This window comes from Dipodomys spectabilis, unplaced genomic scaffold (assembly GCF_019054845.1).
Source record: "Dipodomys spectabilis isolate Male_0828 unplaced genomic scaffold, ASM1905484v1 ptg000078l, whole genome shotgun sequence".
NCBI lineage: Eukaryota > Metazoa > Chordata > Mammalia > Rodentia > Heteromyidae > Dipodomys > Dipodomys spectabilis.
In genome coordinates, this window is record NW_024870755.1 from 503,965 (window position 1) to 526,451 (window position 22,487).

Below are 22,487 nucleotides of genomic sequence, written 5' to 3' on the forward strand. Positions count from 1 at the left end.
ACCGGTTTGGATTTGTGTGTGTGTGTGTGTGTGTGTGTGTGTGTGTGTGTGTGTGTGTGTGTGTGTGTTGGGAGAGTAAGGAGATGAGAACAATGAAAATATATTTAAGTCACCGTATCTAAAAAGAGCAAATGCATTTTATTTGTGTGTATGTGTGTATTTGTTGTTCTTTTATCATGAATGCCCAGTACAAGCCCAGCCACAAATTCTGTTTTCTCCTTCATCATTTTGGAGAAGGTTTCAGTAGATTTCCTTTCCACTTCTTTCCACCTCCCTCCTCCCCTTTCCTGTAGCCAACTGTAGCTGCTGGGTCTGTGTAGGTCTCCACTAGGAGATCTGTGGGAAACACAGACCAGAGTGGACACCTGTCCTTATGTCTTCAGCCAGAAGGCTCATGAGTGTGACCACAGCCGCACTCTTCCATCCAGACACTCTGCTCTCATGTGTATAGTTGGAGCTAATTCAAGGCTTGGGAATGTGTCTGCCAAACATAATTAGGGAATGAGATGTGGGGGAGGAGAGCAGGGGCTGTGAAGCTAGGAGGGTCTGGGAAGTGGTGAATGGTGTGATATGGCAGATGGCTCACCACGACAAAGGATGAGAAGGGAACCGTACCCAGGGCATTGATGGTGTCTGTGGGCATCTGGGCAGGGGGCTCCAGGCTCCCACTGGTAGCGTGGATTCCCTTCCGGGTCAATGCACTGTTGTGGAGTCCTCCCTGGAGTCCTGCAGACTCCAGTCTGTGTCCCGCCTGAGCCATTTCCAGCTGAGCAGTGGTAGGCAAGTGTGTTCTCTCTGCTGGAGCCTGCTCAGTTTCAGGACATGGCAGTTATCTAGGGCTCTCTGACTGCCAGTTTCTGTAACCTGCTGTAGGCTGTCTGGAAGGAAAAGGGTCCACTGACTTTGGAACCCTTTAAGTTTGATTGGGACAAGTGAAATGTCATCTTTTCCAAAGTTTTTTCTTGAATTTGTTAATTTCCACTAACACCTGGGATTATGGGTCAAATTAGACGGACCATTTCAGCTGCCAAACAATGATGTTCAAAGCAGCACAGGTAGAGTTCCCTAGCCAGATGGTCTCCTGCTATGAACGTCGTGCCCTGACTGCCTTTCTCCAGCAGTTACTGATTAGCTCTGGCACTCTCTAGGGTGGACACCACAGTCTAGAATGTTGTGGGGAGCAGAGATTGTGACCTCACCATCCCCAGCCTGCCAGCTGTGAGCAGAGACGATTCCTAGCACCTGTACTGGACTATGGGAGATTCAGAGACCTGGGATGTCTCAAGGATCCTTTCTCTGCAACATGAAACTTGGGGGCCGGATATGGTAGACCATCCTGTCTGGCCCCAGGTGGTGGAGAGTATGCCCCTTGAGCCAGGCGTTTAGCTCACGGGAGCCTTGTTCACACCTGAGTGGGGAATTGAGTGCCACAAAGCTGGTCAGCAACTGGACAGAGATCTTTGAGAAGCTAGGCATCCCAGAGGCCCCAGAATCCAGCGAGTACATCGTGGCTCACATCCTCAGAGCCAAAAGAGTTAAATGCTTTGCACGAGAAGGACAGGAAGAGGGAGTAGGGAGAACTGTTGGAGAGCTACATCATATTTTGCCCACCCAAGATGCTTACCAGAATCAGATGGGACTTTTCTGTAGTATTGTCGTAGACAGACGCTTATTTTTTTATCCAACACAGAGTTAGAGTGTGCACCAGGCTCTGGGGGGGTGGGGTGGTTTTAGATGATGAAAATTTCCAGTGCTGGTTCCACAACACATAAAGAAACCTTTGTTTGAGCTGGATGCCTGTGCTTCATGCCTGTCATCCTAGCTACTTAGGAGGCTGAGATGGGAAGATCGAGGCTTAAGTTCTGGGCAGGAAAGCCTGTAAGACTTTATCTCCAACTAACTACCAAAAAGAAAATGCCAGAAGTGGATGTGTGGGTCAAGCCTTAGTCCATTGGCCTTGAGTACAAAGACTCAGGGGCAGCACCCAGGCTCCGAGTTCAAGGCCCAGGAGTCAGAGAAAGGAAGGAAAGAGAGAGGAGGATGGTGGGAGAAAAAGAAGAAAGAAAGGGAAGAAGGGAGAATGTGAGCCTTGGTTTGGAGTCCCTGCATCAAGGCAGCCAACCATTCACAATCTCTGTGGGGACAGTTTCAGAGCTTAAAGACAGTATGTAGGACCAAGCCAATGACCCCTCAGCTACTTTATGACATCCAGGAGCTTTGTGGTCACAGACTGCAAAGGGAAGCATCCTCAGGTAGACCGTAGGGCTCAGGGTGTGTCACCAGGTTTCAAATATCCCCAGCCCCAACAAGTTTATTTTCTGGTCCAAGATCTAGGGAGGTTTTGGGGTGAGGGAGTGTCAAGGCGGGGGAGGTGGAGCAAGGAGGATGAAGAGGGACGACGATCCCAGGTCAGGTGTGTCAGGACATTAGAGCCATGACCTCGCCTGACAACCTCAACCGTCAGTGATAGAGCCTTCGACCCAGCCACATGGCTATTAAAAGTCCTGGCACCTTGGGTTCACCACTGACCACCTGGCTGTAATCTGCCACAGGATGCTTGTGCAGTACATCCTTGGGGACTTGGACATTCCTGGGCTCAATCTGAAGATGATACTGAGAAGACTGAGGCCTGGGTGACTCCATCTTGAGCTAGTGAGCATCTTCTGAGGTATGAGTTATGCAGCTGACAATGAACCCGACCTGGGAATGAACAGAAGAAGCAATTCCCAGGGAACTAGGAACATAAACAATCCTTGGGAAAACCGGAGGCAGGCAGGTGCTGGAGTGCTTGGTGACCCTGCAGTCAGGCCACAGGTGGTGTTTGTTTAAAAAAGGAACTTTGCAGTTTAGCACGTATCCTCTTGAGACTCTCCTGTGGTGCATGCCAACCAGTTGAAAGAACGTCGACCCCCTTGATCTAACCAACAACTTGTTTCTGGTCCTTTCCCACTTTTTAGCGTGCCAATCATACTATAGAGTTATTTGGTGATTTTCCTGGGGTTTGTAGTGATTTGTTACAAGAAATTATGATGTACACAAAGCCCTACCTTCCCGAAAAAGTGTATGAAAAGTGTTGTAACTATGGGCTCGGGGCCTCTCAACATCATGGGCTGCTGCCGTGGACACTGCGGGGACCAAGCTCAAGCTTCCAATAAAGACTCCTTTGCTTTTACATTGGTGATAGTCTCTGGTGTTCTTTTGGGTAAGGATTTCCGAGTTAGGCTTTACACAACACCCCCGGTGTTCATTCCTCCACCAGAGACAGAGGTAAGTGTGCCACTGGCACAGAACAGACAGGGAATGAGGATGGGAGTAGGGACCCATGTAGCCCCGAGACTTCCTCTAGGGGGCACTAGGACCTCTTGACTGCCATTCTCAGAGGCAGAGGTGGGTTTCTCTTCTGGCTCAGCCTTTAGTCTAGATGGCAGATCTGGGATTCAGAGAGGGCCAGCTGAAGGTGGTGCAGGCTTGGGTAGAGGCTGGTGGGAAAACCAGAGGCCCTGCGCTCTGAGCAGTGTTGTTTTTGAGTATACTCACAACCCAGGAACATTACTGGGATGGATCAGGCCTTTTCTCCTTCCTGAGAGAGAGGGACATAGAGCCCTCCTGTCTGCTTCCCTTGGCTGTGAAATCCTTTTGTTGCCACATCCTGTGGTTGGATAACTAGACCTCACCTCACTGCCCAGTGTCAATGCAGGACAGTGAGAGATCCTGAGTCTCTTATAAGGTCAGGGATCCTCAGTATGAGATTGTACTTGAACGTCCTAACTTGGTGCATGGTCAGTTCCATCTAAGATTGCCATGATGTAAGAGATAGAATCTAGAGAGTCAGACCAGGATTGGGTCTGTTCTGGGAGTCTTGAGTATTATGTGTGAGCTTTGAGCTCCAGTGTGCCCATCTGCTTCCTTTTCTTGGGTGGGTCTTTGCTAGAAAAAGCTTGAAACTAGATACTGTGTCCTATCCCTTGTCTTTGATGCTTAAAGCTAGCACTCTACCATTTGAGCCACAGCTCCACTTGCAACTTTTTTGGGTGTTTAATTGGAGATAAAGAGTTCTCATGTACTTTGCTGAGAAGGATGCATCCAAATGCAGTCCTCAGATCTCAGTCTCCTGAGGAGATAGGATGAATGGCATGGAAAAGTATCTTTGGCCGGCTGCCAGTAACTCATGGGTGTCATCCTAGTTATTCAGGAACTGAGATCTGAGGATCTCGGTTTAAAGCCAGCTTGGGCAGAAAAGTTCTGTGAGACTTGATGTCCGGTGGACCACCAGAGAATAGGAAGTGGCGCTGTAGCTCAAGTGGGAGAGTGCTCACCTTCAGCTGAAGAACTGAAGGACAGTGCCCTGGCCCAGAGTTCAAACCCCCTGACCAACAACAAAAAAAGAGGTGACTACGTTTTCCACATAGCAGTGTGTACAGTAGGAAATGCCATGCTGGGCTATGAGACATTCCAGGTATGTGAGAAGCTCAATGTTTTGTCTACAGTGGGTCTGAAGTCGGAGTGCCATCTTCTCGGGGGTGGGATGTGATCTTAATGGAGGGAGTTCATGGTTCTCTTCTCAGAGACTGCTGAAGCCTTGGGCTGTCCATCTGTGTGTGTGTGTGTGTGTATGTGTGTGTGTGTGTGTGTGTGTGTGTGTGTGTGTGTCTGTGTGTGTCTGTGTGTGTCTGTGTGTGTCTGTGTGTGTGACTGTGTTTGTGTGTGTTTGGAGGTAGAAGAACTGGGCCTTGAACTCAGGGCCTAGGTGCTGTTCCTGAGCTATTGTGCTCAAAGCTAGTGCTCTGACACTTGAGCCACAGCTCCACCTCTGGCTATTTGGTGGTTCACTGTAGATAGGAGCCTCACAGACCTTCCTGCATAGACAGGCTTTGAATCGTGATCCTCAGATGTCAGCCTCCTGTGTAGCTAGGATGACAGACATGAGCCACCCGTGCCGGCTTTGTGTGTATGTGTGTGTGCGTCTGTGTGTAGAAGTGGGTTGTAACACGGAGCACTGGACCCTTTGGTAACTTATAACTGCTATCTTTGGGGGATGCATGGGTTTCTGGGCAGAGGTTTAGGGGCCTGGAAGGGTGGAACACGTGAAGGGGACTCAGCACCATTAAATTATAAGACCAAAGGATCTGTGTGCCCTGGAGATGTCTACTCCCTTAGGCCTGGTTGGTGGCAGAGAGAGTTCAGGAGGACCTTGGGGTGGGGCTCACAGGGGGTGACTCCCCAGGGGGACAGACAGCATAGTCAGCCCTTAGTAAGGATGTGAGCCCTGTTAGTATGGAGTGCACTGGTATGGGTCAGAGACCGGTTCTTCTCATAATGACGTCTCATGTGTGAGGCTAACCCTATTTTAAATCTTGACCTGTGATCTTCAGATTTCAGTATCCTGAGTAGCTAGAATTACATGCTTGAGCCTCTGGCACAAAGCCTCTGATTCTTTTTGGTATATTAGGTTTTGTACTCAAAGCCTTAGGCTTGCCAATCAGGTCTTCTACCATGTGAGCTAAGCCTTTCTGTCTTGGGCATCTCCGAAATAGATAATATATGCTCAGGCTGGGCTGGATCACAGGCCTCCTATCTGTGACAAGCATTCACCAGCAGGCCTGGTCTTCTTTAGTTGGAATGCTAGACATGTAGTGCCATGCTCAGTCATTGGTTTAGATGGATTGTCCCAAACTCTTAGTCCATGGCAGCCGATTCTTGACCTAAGGTGAAGCTCTGCGTTGGGCCTCGACCATTGGTCCTCAGTCTCCTCCCGCGACAGTTGTGAGGAAACAAGGAATCAATACAGGGGGATCTCTGAGGCAGAGCCAGGCATAGAGGGAGAGGCTGTCAGATATGGTTCTTGGAAATTCTATGAGCATATGACAGGAAGATACCCAGAAAGCGCTCAGATGGGGCCTGTTATTTATCGTGCAACAGGTACGGGATTATGAAACAAAACATGGCTCTCTTTCATCCTTACCCTATCCCCATGAGGAAAAGGATCTTTCACTGTGCTCAGTTTTGTAGCTGGGGAAAATGAGGCATGGAGATGCTAGGTGACCTACTCTTGACCCCCAGCTGACAGCAAGCTCAGCCTGACTTATCTGCCATGTTCCCTAGGACAGTGAATGTTATTCAGTCCCCTTCTTGTGGTGGCAAGTCCACTTCTTGTCAGTTGTGAGGCTTGAACACTGGACCTGGGCACTGTCCCCGAGCTCCTCAGATCAAGGCTAGCACTCTACCACTTGAGCCACAGCATCACATCCAATTTTCTGGTGGTTCTTTGGAGATAAGAGTCTCACAGACATTCCTGCTTGGGCTGGCTATGACCCATGATCCTCATATCTCAGCCTCCTGTGTAGTTAGCATTATAGTCCTGTGCCACCGACACCCGGCTAAAGTGTAATTCGGATTTTCTTTCTTTCTTTCTTTCTTCCTTCCTTCCTTTCTTTCTTCCTTCCTTCCTTCCTTCCTTCCTTCCTTCCTTCCTTCCTTCCTTCCTTTCTTTCTTTCTTTCTTTCTTTCTTTCTTTCTTTCTTTCTTTCTTTCTTTCTTTCTTTCTTCCTTTCTTCCTTTCTTTCTTTCTTTCTTTCTTTCTTTCTTTCTTTCTTTCTTTCTTTCTTTCTTTCTTTCTTTCTTTCTTTCTTTCTTTCTTTCATTCTTTCTTTCTTTCTTTCTTTCTTTCCTTCTTTCCTTCCTTCCTTCTTTCTTTCTTTCTTTCTTTCTTTCTTTCTTTCTTTCTTTCTTTCTTTCTTTCTTTCTTTCTTTCTTTCTTTCTTTCTTTCTCTCTCTCTCTCTCTCACATTCTCTGTCTCTCTCTGTCTCTGTCTCTCTCCCTACCTATCTCTCTCACACAGGAACTGGTTGAATGGGTGCTGGAGGAGGTGGCCCAGGGTCCCCATGTGGCTGGGTGTCAAGGTGGCCCTCCCATTCTGGAGGTGGACTGTGGGTCAGGAGCTGTCTCGCTCAGCCTATTGAACTAGCTCCCTGAGGTAAGCCCTTCTGTGCCTGGGTTAGACTGTGTCGGATATTCATCGTCTGTCCCTCCCGCGAGTCCTTCCCCACTACCTTCTGCTAAGACAGTTAAAGGAAAGTGGATATAAGGAGGTGTCACCTTGTCTTCCCACCCAGCACGATCCTGGGCCTCTGATCCTCCCCACCGCTTATCTCGCCAGACCCTGGTTATAAGAAAATGAATCCACTCTATTTCTACTTTGCTTTGCTGGAGTGTGTTGTTTTGGGGTGGATGGGCAGTATGTAGAGGAAAGACCCTAGGCCAGATACCTCTTGGGGAACATTTGTTCTTGTGCCAGAGCCAAGTCATTGCTGTCAATAAGGAGGAAGCTGCCATCAGACTGATCCGGAACAATGCTCACAGGCTGTTGATGTATAAAACCCACCCATGTCGGCTTCCCACTCACCACAAGGGGGTGCAGTGTGGGTAGCCCAGAACTGGCCCTAGGAGATTATAAATGGAAGGTGGCAGTCAGGTGCTGGTGGCTCCTGCCTGTCATCATGGTTATTTGGGAGGCTGAGGTCTGAGGGTTGTGACTCAGAACCAGCCCAGGCAGGAGAGTCTGTGAGATTCTTATCTCCCATAAACAATCTCTCCCCATACACAAAAAAGCCAGATGTGGTGGTGTGGCTCAAGTGGTAAAGCCTTCACCTTGAGAAAAAGAAGCTCAGGGATGACACCCGGGCCCTGAATCCGAGACCTAGGACTCACAAAAAATAAAATAAATTAAATGTTATCTTACCTGTTATCTTACTACTGAAAACCCTTTTGGATGAATTCAGTCTTCTCTCTGGTACTTGTAGCCAAAGATAAGGGGCTTCCTTTGATGTTCCTCTAAACCTCTCCTTCTCTTCATTATCTCTCCAGGCTTCAGTTGCAGGATAGAATTCAGATCATTCCACTCGATGTGACCTTACATACCCTCCCTACCCACCTTCCTTGGGGTGGGGATCCACAATGGACTCACCACTGAGAGGATGAGTCACCACAGAGATGGGTGTAGGTATCCCTGAAACTCATTCTCTCTCTCTCTCTCTGTCTGTCTGTCTGTATCTCTCTCTCTCTCTCTCTCTCTCTCTCTCTCTCTCTCTCTCTCTCTCTCTCTCTCTCTCTCCCCAGCAAAGATGCTGTAGATAAAGGACAACATAGCTGGTCATGATCATTTCCAGCCATGGCTGCTGCTGTGAAACTCGGTACAGATGTGCAAGACTGTCCTGAGACAGGCCCAAGGAGTCACAGAAAAACAGCTATCCATGGTTGGGATTGTGTCTTAGCAGTATTGGGCTTGCTAGCACACAGGAAACCCTTGATTCAATTCCTAGGTACCACATACACAGAAAAATTAGGAAGTGGCACCTTGGCTCTGGTGGAAGAGCGCTCGCCTCCAGCAAAAGAAGCTCCTACACAGTGCTCAGGCCCCGAGGTCAAGCCCTAGGACTGTCAACATAAAACAGCACTCCAAGGGTCCTTGGTGATGGGTGGATGGCTATGCCCTGTAGTTTTTAGTAGATCCATCCATGCTTTGTGTCTCCTTCTTTGACAGTGGGGAACTGGACACTCCTTCTGCCCTGAAAACCTGGACCCGGTTATCAGCAACCCTCCCAACATCTTCCACCAGGACATGAAGCAGCTGGCTCTAGAAATACTCAGGTACCTGTTGGGTGGGGCAGGGGGATACAGGCAGGTCCCAGAAGTCCTAGTGGGTCTGATCTGCTCCAGATGAAGAGACCATCCACAGGAGGCAGATGGGAACTTAGAGAGGGGTAGAGATGTGGAGGGGACCCTTTAATGCCCATGGCCCTTTGCTGTCCCTGAGGGCGGTAGAGGAGTATCTAGTTGGTAGTGTCTAGAGGAGGACTAGAAGGAAATTCTAAAGAATGAGACACCATAAGCCCTGGGCTGGTGTCCAACACCTGTCATCCTGGCTATTTGGGAGGCTGAGATCCAGAGGATCCCGTTTCCCAGCTCAGGCAGGAAACTTCTCATCTCCAATCTCCAACTGGTTGTGGTTCCATGGCACAAATGGTAGAGCACTGGCCTTGAGCAAAAATAATCATCAGAGACAGTACCCAATCCCTGAGTTAAAGCCCCTCAACCAAAAAAAAAAAAAAACCCAACGAAAAGACACCCCTTGCCTGCAAGAGATAGTGAAGGAGTGGGAGTGCTGTGGTTGGGAGACCAGGTGCTGGCCTCAATGTACAGAAATTTCTAAGATATCCCCAGTTTTGCCCGAGTACGAAATCACAGCAGGGTGGGTGTTGCCTTACCAAGAACTCCAGAGGATGTTTCCTGTCTTAGGCAGGGAGTGGGGTGAATGTGAGCAGGGGTGGGAGGGTAGTGTCAATTTTATTCTCTCCATCCATGGAAGTATGGTTTTGGATGCTGGTTCAAAGTCCGAAGCAAAGGACTGCATGTAATTTATAGCCTGACAAGTTGGGTTTCCCTGGGTATAAGAAGGTAACTGAAGCTGGGTGCTGCCAGTGGCTCACAACTGTAATCCTAGCTACTTAGGAGACTGAGATCTTAGGATCGCAGATCAAAGCCAGCTTAGGCTGGCTTTGAACCACCAGATAACCAGAAATGGTGTTATGGCTCCAGTGGTAGAGCGCGCACCTTCAGCTGAAGAGCTAAAGGACTGTGTGAAGGCCCAAAGTTCAAACCCCATGACCAACAACCAAAAATAAGGTAGCTGAATTTTCTGCATAGGAGTGTATAAAGTAGGAAATGCCATGCTGTCTTATGAGCCATTCCAGACTTGTGAGATGCTCTGTGTTTTTTCTACAGTTGGTCTGAGGACGATAGTGCTACCTTCTCGGGTGTTGGGATGCTCAGGGACTGCTGAGGCCTTGGGCTACTCCTGTGTGTGTGTGTGTATGTGTGTGTGTGTGTGTGTGTGTGTGTGTGTGTGTATTTTTCCCTCATCTTTCTCTGTCCCCTTCTTGGGCACCTGTCTGCCTCTTCCTGACTTCAGAGGGAGCCCTTCCTCCATGGCACTCTGCCTATAGCCCCCTATCTGTGTCTACAATGAGTCCTAAATTGCCAGAGACCTGTATATTCTAGCTTTTTGTTGGGGCCCAAATCTGGCTGTCCATAACTTTGGCCACCACCAGAGGCTTCTGGGTCAGCAGGGCCAGCTGACATAGATTCTCCCCTGCACATGGAGGAGAGGGGCTCAGTCATGCATGTCCTTTCCTTTTCCTCAGCTGGGCCTCTGGATGCATGTCCATCCTAGCAGGCTGGCAATGGAGTGGGGGAAGGGTGGTTGCCAATGCCTCTGGCCAACATCAGCCTGATAGCTGACTGAAGGCCGCCCAAAAAAGAGGACCTGGGCTACATGGAAGGTGAGGCCACGTTGTCTTCGAAGTACCCATTGGTGTCTAGGAAACGTAAAAGTACCTTATCGCAGGAAAGTCTATCTCCCCTCCCCTCCCTCCCCCCGCCCAGCTGAGCCTCTCAGGTCCTTCTAAACAATTCCGGATAACCATAATACAGAGGCACAGACTAGATTCCAGGGTCAGGGTAGAGGGGGTGAGAGACTGGTATGGCCAGTACCTCAATGTTCTGGGGCATGAGCCTTGACCTGGTTACGTCCCCCTTGTGTAAGTTCAATTCTTAACCCAGAGCTAGCCACACACAGGCTACTTGTGACAGTGCTGTGGAAGTAGCAGGAACGGAAGTGAGATCTAGGATGACCAAAATCTGGATTTATGGCCTGTGGGGTTGGGGATGACAAAGGGTATTTATTTTTTAAAAAATCTCAGAGGGCTTGGAAGGTAGCTCAGTGGTAGAGCGCTTGCCTTGCATGCCTGAGGCCCTGGGTTTGATTCCTCAGCACCACATAAGCAAAAAGGAAAAAGCCGGAAGTGGCGCTGTGGCTCAAGTGGTAGAGTGCTAGCCTTGAGTTGAAGAGCTGAGGGACAGCGCCCAGACCCAGAGGTCAGGCCCCATGACCGGACCTCCCCCCCCAAAAAAAAATCTCAGAACTGGAACTCAGGGTCTAGGCACTGTCCCTGAGCTAACACTCTACCACTTGAATCACAGCTCACCTTTCATCTTTTTTAATAGTTTAGTGGAGAGAAGAGTCTCACAGATTTACTTGCCTGGGCTGGCTTCAAGCTGCCATTCTAAGAGTTCAGCCTATTGAGTACTAGATAGCTGGTATGAGACATTGGCATCTGCTAAAGATGTTTGTGTGTGTGTGTGTGTGTGTGTGTGTGTGTGTGTGTTTACCGGGACTTGAACTCAGAGCCTAGGTGCTATCCTTTAGCTTGTTTGCACAAGGTTGGTGCTATACCATGTGAACTAGTGTAACTTTCCTACCCAGCTTTTTGATGATTCATTGGAGATAAGAGTCTACCCAGGCTAGCTTTGAATCTTGATTGATCCTCAGGTGTCAGCCATGAGTAGCTAGGATTACAGGCATAAGCCAATGGCACCCAGCTGCAAGGATGTCTTTTCATACACTCTTCTGTTCTACAGCTGTCTACTTGCCCTGGCCTAGACTTCTGATCTCTACATCAGCTCCTAGAAGCCCCTGACTGTGTGGAGAACATAAAGCTCAAACCTGATCCCATTTCTTTGTCCTCAGTGGAGGGTATGTTTTGTCTGAAGCCTGGGTTGGAGAAGTAGCTGAACATGGGTGCTCGGCTGGGACAGAGAGGTACTCTATTTTATCCAAGAAGGAAAGTGTGGCCAGTTAGATACTAATAGCTCATTCTTTCATATTCCTATCTCCTCAGAGGCTGAGATCTGCAGATTGCCATTCAGTGGCAGCCCAGCTAGAAAAGCCAGTGAGACTCTCTTCTGCAAATAACCACAGAAAGCTGGAAGAAAAGCTCTGGCCCAAGTGGTAAAGTGCTAGCCCTCAATGAAAAAACTCAGGGACAGAGCCTGAGTCCTGAGTTCAAACCCCTGTACAAATATGTGCACGCACACATGCATGCACACACACGCACACACACACACACACACACACACACACACACAGAGGTGTTAATGATGAGCTGAGGTAGAACTGTGGGCAGTCCTGAGGCATAATCATAGTAAACTCTCAAGGCAGATCAAGTTGTTTCTCCCTAAGTCCTTCTTGAGCTGAGGGGTCTGGGTCATGGCAGTAAGTTCCATGGAACCTGCCCCTCCATTCATGCACGGGGCCACAGGACCAAGAGAAGGACACTATGGATGCTCTTTGTAGTTGGCCCACGATTTCAGACCTTCATCTGCCCCTGAGCACTGGTGAGGAAAGCAAGGCTCCAAGCCCTGGGACTCCAGGGGTAGTGACTGCTACAAGCAGCAACCAGCCACCCGTGGATTCCTCAGCCTACAAGTCTTTCATGAGCCCAACTCAACACCCGTCAAAGGTGTGCCTGACAGATTCACACTTTTGTGATACTTGTGTGAGTGGGCATTACCTGTTATGTCATCTTGCAGCTCCTGCCCCTCCTGGCCCAGAACCCTGGTATGAGACGTAGATTTACTGCTCAGATCCATACTGCACCCATGATAGATGCCATTGTGATGACTCGACTGATGACCTCCGTGCCCCAAGGTTTGACCCTTCTCTGATTCTGTGGCCTACTCTGTAGGGAAAGATATCCAAAGAGGCTGCTCTGAAGACTGGTGGGACACCTAGACATTGCTAGTCCATCAGGGGCCCATTGGAAAATATTCTGCCACAGAGTGAGGTCCAAGCAGGCCAGTTGTTGGTCATGGGGCTTGAACTCTGGGCCTAGTTGCTGTTCCCCAGCTCTTCAGCTTACCACTTGAGCCACAGCGCCACTTCCAGTTTTCTGGAGGTTCTCTGGAGTTCAGAGTCTCCAAGACTTTCTGGCCTGGGCTGGCTTTGAACCGTGATCCTCAGGTCTCAGGCTCCTGAGGAGCTAGGAAGACAGGTGTGAGCTACCGGTGCCGGGCTGATCTGGAGATTCACTACAGTGGACTAGGAGCTCCTGAAAGCTTTTTTAAAATTTTTTTAGGTGCCAGTACTGGGGCTTGAGCCACAGCTCCATTTCTGGCTTTTGGTAATTCATCGGCAAGAAGAGTCTCAGTAATTTCATCCCTCTGATCTGTTTCCTGAGTAGCTAGGATTTACAGGGATTGAGCCACTGGTGGCATTAGTTTTTGTTTTTTGGGGGGGTGTCCAGTCCTGGGGGTTGAACTCTGGGCCTGGGCGCTGTCCCTCAGCTCTTCAGCTCAAGGCGAGTGCTTTACCAATTGATCCACAGCACCACTTCCAGCTTTTTTCTTTTTTGCTTATGTGGTCCTGAGTAATCGAACCTAGGGCCTCAGGCATGGAAGGCAAGCGCTCTACCACTGAGCCATCTTCCCAGCCCCTAGAAGCTTTTCTTAAGCAAGATTTCTTCCCTGCATTTGCCCTGACTCCTCCATGCAAAGGAGGTCTGAGGGTCAGGAGCTGTGAAATATAGGCTTCCAGCCACAGGAAATGGCTGGGGTCCATGGTGAAAAGACAAGATAATCTTCCCCCTGGGCCCCATTCTGGGACCCCAACCACTGCCCTACCTGAGACTGAAGTACAAACCTTGACACAGCCTTGAATGTCCTGCCAGACTTGTTTGAAGCCACAGAATCTTCATTCCACCCACACCACTTGCTCTAAACCACACCTCAGGACTGTTGCCCATGCTGGACCTTCTGCCTGAGGCTCTCTGTCTTCTTTCACATCTTAGAACTCCTGTGGAATTTTGGCACTGGTTATATCACCTCATGGAGCAAGTCTTTCCTTCCAATCTCCCTCTATTTTTTTTAGTATTAAGTTTCTAGAGATGGAACTTGTGCAGGCTGAGTGGCAAATGCTCTATCTTGATGTGTGTGTGTGTGTGTGTGTGTGTGTGTGTGTGTGTGTGTGTATGTGTGTGAGGTTGTGTGTGTGTATGTGTGTGTGTGTGTGTGTGTGTGTGTGTGTGTGTGTGTGTGTGCATGTGTGTGCCATTCCTGGGGTTTGAATTCATGGCCTGGATGCTATTCTATCCCTGAGCCTTTGTGCTCAAGGATAGCACTCTACTACTTGAACCACAGCTCTACTTCTGGCTTTTTGGGTGTTTAACTGGAGAAAAGTGTCTCATAAAGACTTTCCTGCTTGCAGTTGTCATCCTCAGATCTCAGCCTCCTAAGTAACTAAGGTTACAGGGGTGAGCCACCAGCACCTGCCCTCTACCCTACCTCTAACCTATAACCTCGACCCTCCTCTGAGTCCCAGAACAATATATCTCATCAGGCTAACTTTTTTTTGCCAGTCTTGGGGCTTGAACTCAGGGTCTGGTCATGGTCCTGAGCTCCTTTTGCTCAAGGCTAGCACTCTACTACTTATGCCCCAGTGCCACTTTTGGCTTTTTCTGTTTCTGTGGTACTGAGGAATAGAACCAAAGGCTTCGTGCATGCATGCTATCTAAGCACTCTACCACTAAGCCACATACACAACACAAGGCTCACTTCTAATGGGAGTTATGAAGGTGGGGTTTATTAGCTTACTCCTTTTGTTGTAGAAATCACTGACTATTTCATATCTTTGCCAATATTTGGGACCAGCCTGTGACTTGGCAATGAGGAATGAGCCCCGGAGGTCTAGGCTCACATCATACAGAGGGATAGAGAATATGAAGCCAGAACCTTCGACAACTCCTATAGCCTAGAACTGTGGTCTCCCTGGAGGTAGTGTCTGGCTTCTAGGTGTCCCAATGGGACACCTCGGCCAGAACATAATGCTTCAGTTCTTTAAATGGCAGAGAAGGATGCTGTGTTCAAGTTACCAGCTCAGACTTAGTACTCTCTGAGGGCTTGTCCCAGCTTGCCCAGATTGGGTGTCTGGGCATGGGCAACCTGCCGAATGTTCATCATCCATACAATGATACAAGGAGTTATTGCCTCCTCTTTTTTTTTTTTTTGGCAGGTCTGTGGTTGTACTATGAGCCTAGGCTCTGTCCCTGAGCTCCTTTTGCTCAAGTGTAGCACTCTGCCCTTGAGCCATAGACCCAATCATGGTTTTTCTTCTTCATGTGACCTCTTAGAAAGAAGGGTATCATGGACTTTCCCACCCGGGCTGAATTCAAATTGGCATTCTTTACATCTCAGGCTCCTAAGGAGGTAGGATTACAGGCAGGAGCCACTGACACCTTACTTTCTTTTCTTCTTGTTCTTTTTTTAAATCATAATAACCTGAAATCTTCATGGTGTCCTTCCAATGTTTTGCATTCAAATTAAATTACACAGGCTTGGAGTTTGAATGCTAGGTCTGCCACCCACAAATGGAGGGACATCCTGACAAACTCATTCTTGTTCATGTGAATGCTAATGGAATGCTATAAAAGTAATAATTAAATGTGCAGTTGCTTCATGATTCTATTTTAGAATGCCACAAAATAATTATTGGATTTATATCTTCCGTTCTAGCATCATGGTATGATTGAGGATATTGACTAATTTTTAATTAATGACTTCATAAGTATTCAACCAGGATACTTCATTAAATGGAAGCACAAATAACTAATAGTTGGAAATAATATATATAATTTAATATCCTCACAGTCCCTCTCTCTCTCTCTCTATATATATATATGTATTATATTTATATATACATATATATATCTCAATCTACACATCTATCAACATATATGTATACTTGTATATAATATACATAAATCATGATTCCTATGATCAAGCCACACTAGTCCCATATATATATATATATATATATATATATATATATGTACTAGTCTCATTAAAAAAAATATATATATATATGTACTAGTCCCATATATATGGGACAAATGTGGCTTGATCATAGGTCCTCAGAACTTCCTGGCAGCTCAGTTTGCCAGAGTCCGATCTGCTAAGACTGTGACCCCATTCATGGATTGGGCATTGTAGTCCATGAGTTGAAATCCCAGGATGGCTAAAAATTTATTCCTTGTAATAAGAAGCCAATTTTGACACATTGTTTTCCTTCTCTGCGAAAGTCCTTGGTCTCAGTATGATGTATAAAATATATCCTATGTGATATGATATAATAAAAGGAAAATGTTATATGTGTAATAATACTAAATAAATAAGGGTAATAAATGTCAACGCAGTAAACCCATGTATGTAAATAGATCTCATATATGAACATTATTTTTTCCAGTGCTGGGGCTTCAATTCAGGCCCTAGGAATTGGTCTGAATTTCTTGTCTTCAAGGACAGTGAGCCATTCCCCTTTACCCACAATGTCACAGAGTTACCCAGACCCTGAGTTCAAATCCCGTGCCTGCCAGAAAAATTGTCCAAATTCAAGCCAGGGTATTATTATTATTATTATTTTTATTGCCAAGTACGGGACTTGAAGTCAGGTCTTGGCATCTCTGCCACTGCCAGCACTGGAATCCTAGGACCTGAGTTCAAATCTCGGGACAGGCAAAACCTATAAAAAATAAAAAGGAGAATCATAATACTGAGATGTTCAAGAAGGTAGTTTTACATTTTTATTTCTTTTGTATTGTAACCATCCTGGGTCTAAACGCCAAAGCCCAGAAAGTGTACATGACCTTGCATTGCTGATGTTTGGCAGCTATTAAGGAAGCCATAGCTGAAACAGGCAAATTAGGTCTGGAGGTCAAATCCCAGGACTGCCACTAATGAATGGCGGGAGACTCTAAGAAACCCTTTCCTATATGCATCCATAGGAATGGAATGTTATAAACGTAACAATTAAATTAGTAGTTAGTGTACGATTATATTATAAAATTATACACAACAATTATACTACATTGACTATTTTTCAATTAATATTTTATTACGTATTCAATCATGATACTTTAAAAAGGAAGGAATTTAATTGCCAATAATCAGTAGTAATATTCTATACGCAGTTACATAGTATACAGACATCTCTCTCTTGTTGTATACATATACATCCATTTATGTGTCAACCAATCTATACATTTATCTGTTCATACTCTTGTCACTCCTGGGGCTCAGTGGTAGGGTGCTTGCCTAGTACGTACAAAGCCCTGGGTTTGATTCCTCACACTACCGCGTGCACAGAAAAATCTGGAAGTCATGCTGTCCATCAAGCAGTCGAGCACTAGCTTTGAGCATAAAAGCTTAGGGACTGTGTCTAGACCCTTACTCAAGACCCAGGACTGGCAACCCAAAAAAGAAAATAGAATGTTCTAACTGCAACGATATAAGGATAGGACTGCAAATACCTCATCACAGAGCAAACAGGGAGTCTGGTGCTGAAAGCTGACATCTAACTTGACTTAGCCAGAAGTAAACCACTGCAACCTAGCCCCATGGAGCCAGATGCTGCTGGCTCACTCAGCCCTGTCATCCAAGATACTCAGGGGCTGAAATCTGATATTGGTGGGTTTAAAACCCAGCCCTTGAGGAATTCTGCAAAACTCTGGGCTGTGGCTCACAGTGGTAAAGCTCTAGCCTTGAGCAAATGATCTTACAACAGTACCCCCAACCTTCTAGTGCATTCCCTGTGGCTGACTCCCAGCCCTCCCCAAAAGACCCATCCCTCTAAATCATTAGATGTGAATTTTGTGTGGTTTGTGACGTGTTTCTGAAAGCATGGTGATACCGATGAAAGCACCCAACTTCTAATGACTGCGTGTGGGATACAGCTATGTGATGAGTCCTTCATGAGGTGTGTGCTGAGTCCTTCATGGGGTTCATTCTTTCATCTGATCCTTGTAAGAGCTCCACAAGTAAGATCATGGTGCAGATGAGAAACTTGAGGCTCACCAAAATTATGTATGTATTGAAATCTAGTGAGTTGTCTCCTACAGACAATTATTTATTTTCCTCAGTCGTGAACCTTGAACTCAGGGCCTAGGCACTAACCCTTACCTGTTGGCTCATGGCTAACGCCCTACCATGTGGAGCCAAGGACCCTCTTGCAACAGAGAGTTAGATCTAGGCATCTGTAGCTGAGGTCTGTCACCCTGCCTACTCAAGAAGCTGAGATCTGAGGATCTGGGTTCCAAACTATCCCAGACACAAAGCGTCCCATGAGAATATTATCTCCTATTCATCACTTAGACACTTGAAGTGGAAGCTGGGCACCACTAACACACACCTGTCATCTTAGCTACTCAGGAGCCTGAGAGCTGAGGATTAGGGTCCAAAGCCAGCCTGGCAGGAAATTCTTGAGATAGATGCTACTCTCCAGTGACCCAACAAAAACCTGAAGAAATGCTGTAGCTCAAGTGGTAGCGCACTTGGCTTTAGCTGAAGAATCAAGGACAGCATCCAGGCCTAAACCTTCAACTCCTCCAACATACAAGAAGAGAAAGAAAGAAACCTGAAGAGGAAGCGTTAGACTGCTTTGCATGTATGAATCTTTGGGTTTTGATTCCTCAGTACCACATCACTAAAACAAAAGCCTGAAGTGGCCCTGTGGCTCAAGTGGTAGAGTTTTATCCTTGTACAGGAGAAACTCAGGTACAGTGCTCAGGTCCTCAAGTTCCAGGACAAGTGTATGCACACACACACACACACACACACACACACACACACACACACACACACACACACATATATCAGAAGTGAAGCTGTTACACCAAATTGTGGTAAAGCACTGAGCTTCGGTTCTGAGCTCATGGTTAGCACCTAGGCCCTGTGTTCAACTCCAAAAACTAGCCATCCAGGGCTCAACTAGGAGGGGTCAAAGGTTTCAAAACCTGATGAGCTTCACCAGCCCTAGCTGACAGGAAGCATTGTGATATTACCCATGTTCTTAGATTCAGTGAGCTTCTGGAAACCTAAGGAGGCAACTTTGCCAATTAGGAATCTTTTAATTCGTTTCAGCTCTCTAGTTGTCTGCCAGAAGGACCCTTGAATTAATTGTAGCAGTTTGTTTCAACACTGGGACATAGTCTAACAAAGACAGGATAAGTACAAGGAACTTGGCCTGCCAGAGGAGGTGGCACAAATGAAGGTTTCTTGTCCAAAAGGAGCACTGGGGAAAGAGATAGTTTTGGATACAAAGAGGTCTTTTTCTCCTGGCCTTCAGAGCCCGCCCACACTCATCCTCACTAATTGCCCCAGATGGAGTTGTTTATTACACAGCTGTACAGGAGTGAGGCCTTTTGTCTGCCTGTTTCAACAATGAGGCAGACTTCCTCCAGCAGCCTGAGGTTTGCAGAAACCCTCAGGTTACACTGGGGACAGTGAGGGGAGCCCCAGAATATGCACTGTCTTGAAAGCGCTCTCTGTGCTATGAAAAAATTTTATTCAAAGCAAATTTCCTAGCTGAGTGCCTTTCAACATAGGGACTCTGGATCTTCACCGATAGAAATACATGCATACATACATGGGTAGACATGGAGTTACTGTTTTTGGTTTTTGGCAAGTCTGGGGGTTATACGATGAGCCTAGGCACTGTCCCTGAGCTCCTTTTGCTCAAAGGTAGTGCTATGCCCTTGAGCCACAGCCCCACTCATGTTTATTTTTTGATTCCTGTGATCCCTTAGAAATAAGATTGTCCTGGGCTTTCCTGTCCCGACTGAATTTAAATTGTCATTCTCTACCTCTCAGACTCCTGCAGAGCTAGAATTACAGGCAGGATCCACTGACACTTGGCTTTCTTTTCTTCTTGTTCTATTTTTCTCATGACAATCTGAAGTCTTCACATTGTCATTCTAATGGTTTGCATTTCTGAGTAAACTACTCAGGCCTGGAGTTGAAATGCCAGGTCTGCCACCTACAAATGGAGGGAGATCTTGAGAAAATCATTCCTATCCATGGGAATGCTTAATGGAATTTATAAAAGTTACAAATAAATTGAGAGTTAATGATTCTCTTATAGAATACCACACAAAAATTATTGGATTATGTCTTCCATTCTAACACCCTGGTTTGGTTCTCCTAATTAAAGAATACTGACTTCTTTTACATTAATACTTTAGTAAGTATTCAACCATGAGGCTGCATTAAATGGAGACCTAATTTAATAACTAATAATTCTTAATATATATAATTTAATATCCTCACATTGTCTCTCTCATATATATAGCAAACTACACATCTATCTATCTATCTATCTACTGTCTTTCTATCTATCTATCTATCTGTATGTCTGTCTATCTATCTATCTACTGTCTTTCTATCTATCTATCTATATCTATCTATCTTTCTATGTCTATATCTATGATTATATCTAACAATCTATCTATTTATATATATATATATATATATAGCCCACTACTATGGCTTAATCTCAGGTCCTCAGAACTGGCTGGCAGCTCAGTTTGCCAATGGCTTTTGTTCTACAACTGACCCATTCATAAATTATGCATTGTGGCCTGTGAGTTCAAATCCCAGCATTGCCAAAAGTTTATATGTGCAGTAAGAAGCCAATTTTGACACATATTTTCCTTCTCTGTAAAAGTCCTGTGTCTCAGTATGATGTATAATCCATATGCAAATATATCCATGTGATAAGATATAATAAATGAAAAAAATTATATATGTAATAATGCTAAATAAAATAAGCAATGAATAAAGAAGGGTAATAAATGTCATATGGAGTAAACCCATGTATGTAAAAAGATCTCATATATGAGTATTATTTTTCCAGTGATGGGGCTTGAATTCAGGCCCTTGAAACTGGTCTGAAATTTTTGCCTTCAAAGACGGTGAGCTTCCCCTCCCCCACAGTGCCACAGAGTTCCCCAGACCCTGAGTTCAAATCCCAGGCCTCCAGAAAAATGGTGCCAATTCCAAGCCAGGGCATTAATTTTTTTGGCCAGGCCCGGGCCTTGAACTCAGCTTGTGGCAACTCTGCCTCAGCCTTGATCACTCTAGGCTGGGGTGCAGCCTCTAGACCCACAGCCCATCCTGAGATCCTAGGACCTGAATTCAAATCTTTGGAGTGGCAAAAAAGGTGAAGTGTTGGGAAGGTGGCTCAGTAGTAGAGTGCTTGCCTTGTATGCATAAGGTCCTGAGTTCAATTCCTCAGCAACACATAATCAGAAAAAAGCCGGAAGTGTTGCTATGGCTCAAGTGGTAAAATGATAGCCTTGAGCTGAAGAGTTGAGGGACAGTGTACAGACTCAGACTTTTGCCTGACAACTGACAAAAAAAAAGAGGGTGAAGGAAGGAGAAGGATAAAACTGGGAAGTTCCAGATGGTGGTTTTACATAGTTTTTTTCCTTTGAATTGTGACCATCTTGGGTCTAAATGACAGGGCCCGGAAAGTGTACGCGATCTTGCACTGCTGAAGTTTGATGGGCTATCAGGGAAGCCATAGCCCAAACCAGCAAACTAGGTCCGGGGTTCAAATCCCCGCCACCTACAAATGTCAGGAGATCCTAAAAAATGCATTCCAATAGACAGCCATATGAATGGAATGTTGTAAAAGTAACAATTACATTAGTACTTAGTGTATGTTTATATTATAAAATTATACACAATAATCATGGTACATTGCCTAATTTTCAATTAATACTTTATGAATTCAAACATGATACCTCAATAAAGGAAGAAATAATTTAATTATTGATAATTGGTAGTAATATAGTATATATAACTTAATAATATACAGACATCTCTCTCTTGTTTTATATATATATACATATATGTATATATGTATATATATATATATATATATAAAACAAACCATATCTATTTCTACACTTGTCACTACTGGGGCTCAGTGGTAGAGTGTTTACCTAGGATGTATGAAGCTCTGGGTTCATTTCCACACTATCACATGCAAAGAAAAAGCCAGAAGTGGTGCTGTCACTGAAGCACCAAAAACAAGTTAGAATGTTATGACTGCAACTATAGAATGACAGGGCTTCAAATACCTCATGACAGAGCAAGCAAGGAGTCTGAAGCTGATGGCTGATGTCTAACCTGACTTAGCCAGAGGTCAACAGCTACAAACCAACTCCATGGAACCAGATGCTGCTGGCTCACCCCTAACTGCTCGGGGATGAGTTCTGAAACTGGTGGTTTGCATACTAAGCCCTGGCAGGAAGTCTGTGAGACTTTGAGCTGAGGCTCACAGTGGTAGAGTCCTAGCCTTGAGGAAAAGGTCTTAGGAGAGCACCCTCAACCTATGAGTGCAATCCCCAAGGCTGAGGACCCTCCCCTCCATTAACCACATCTTTAAACCATTAGATGTGAACTTTTGTGGTTTGTGACGTTTTTCTGAAAGAATGGTGATACTGATGAAAGCACCCGAATTCTAATGACAGCTTTTGGGATAGAGCTATGTGATGAGTCCCTCCTGGTGCGCAGGCTGCTGAGGTGTTATGTGCTGAGTCCTTCATGGGGTGTATTCTTTCATCTGGTCCTTGTTAGAGCTCCACAAGTAAGATGTTTGTGCAGATGAGAAAGTTGAGGCTCAGATATGTCCCCAAGGCAGGGCCAAATTTATGTATGTACTGAACTCTAGTGAGTTGTCTCCTGCTGACAATTGGTTTGGTTTCTTTTTCTCCATCATGAACCTTCAACCCAGAGCGTAGGCGCTTGACTTTCCTCT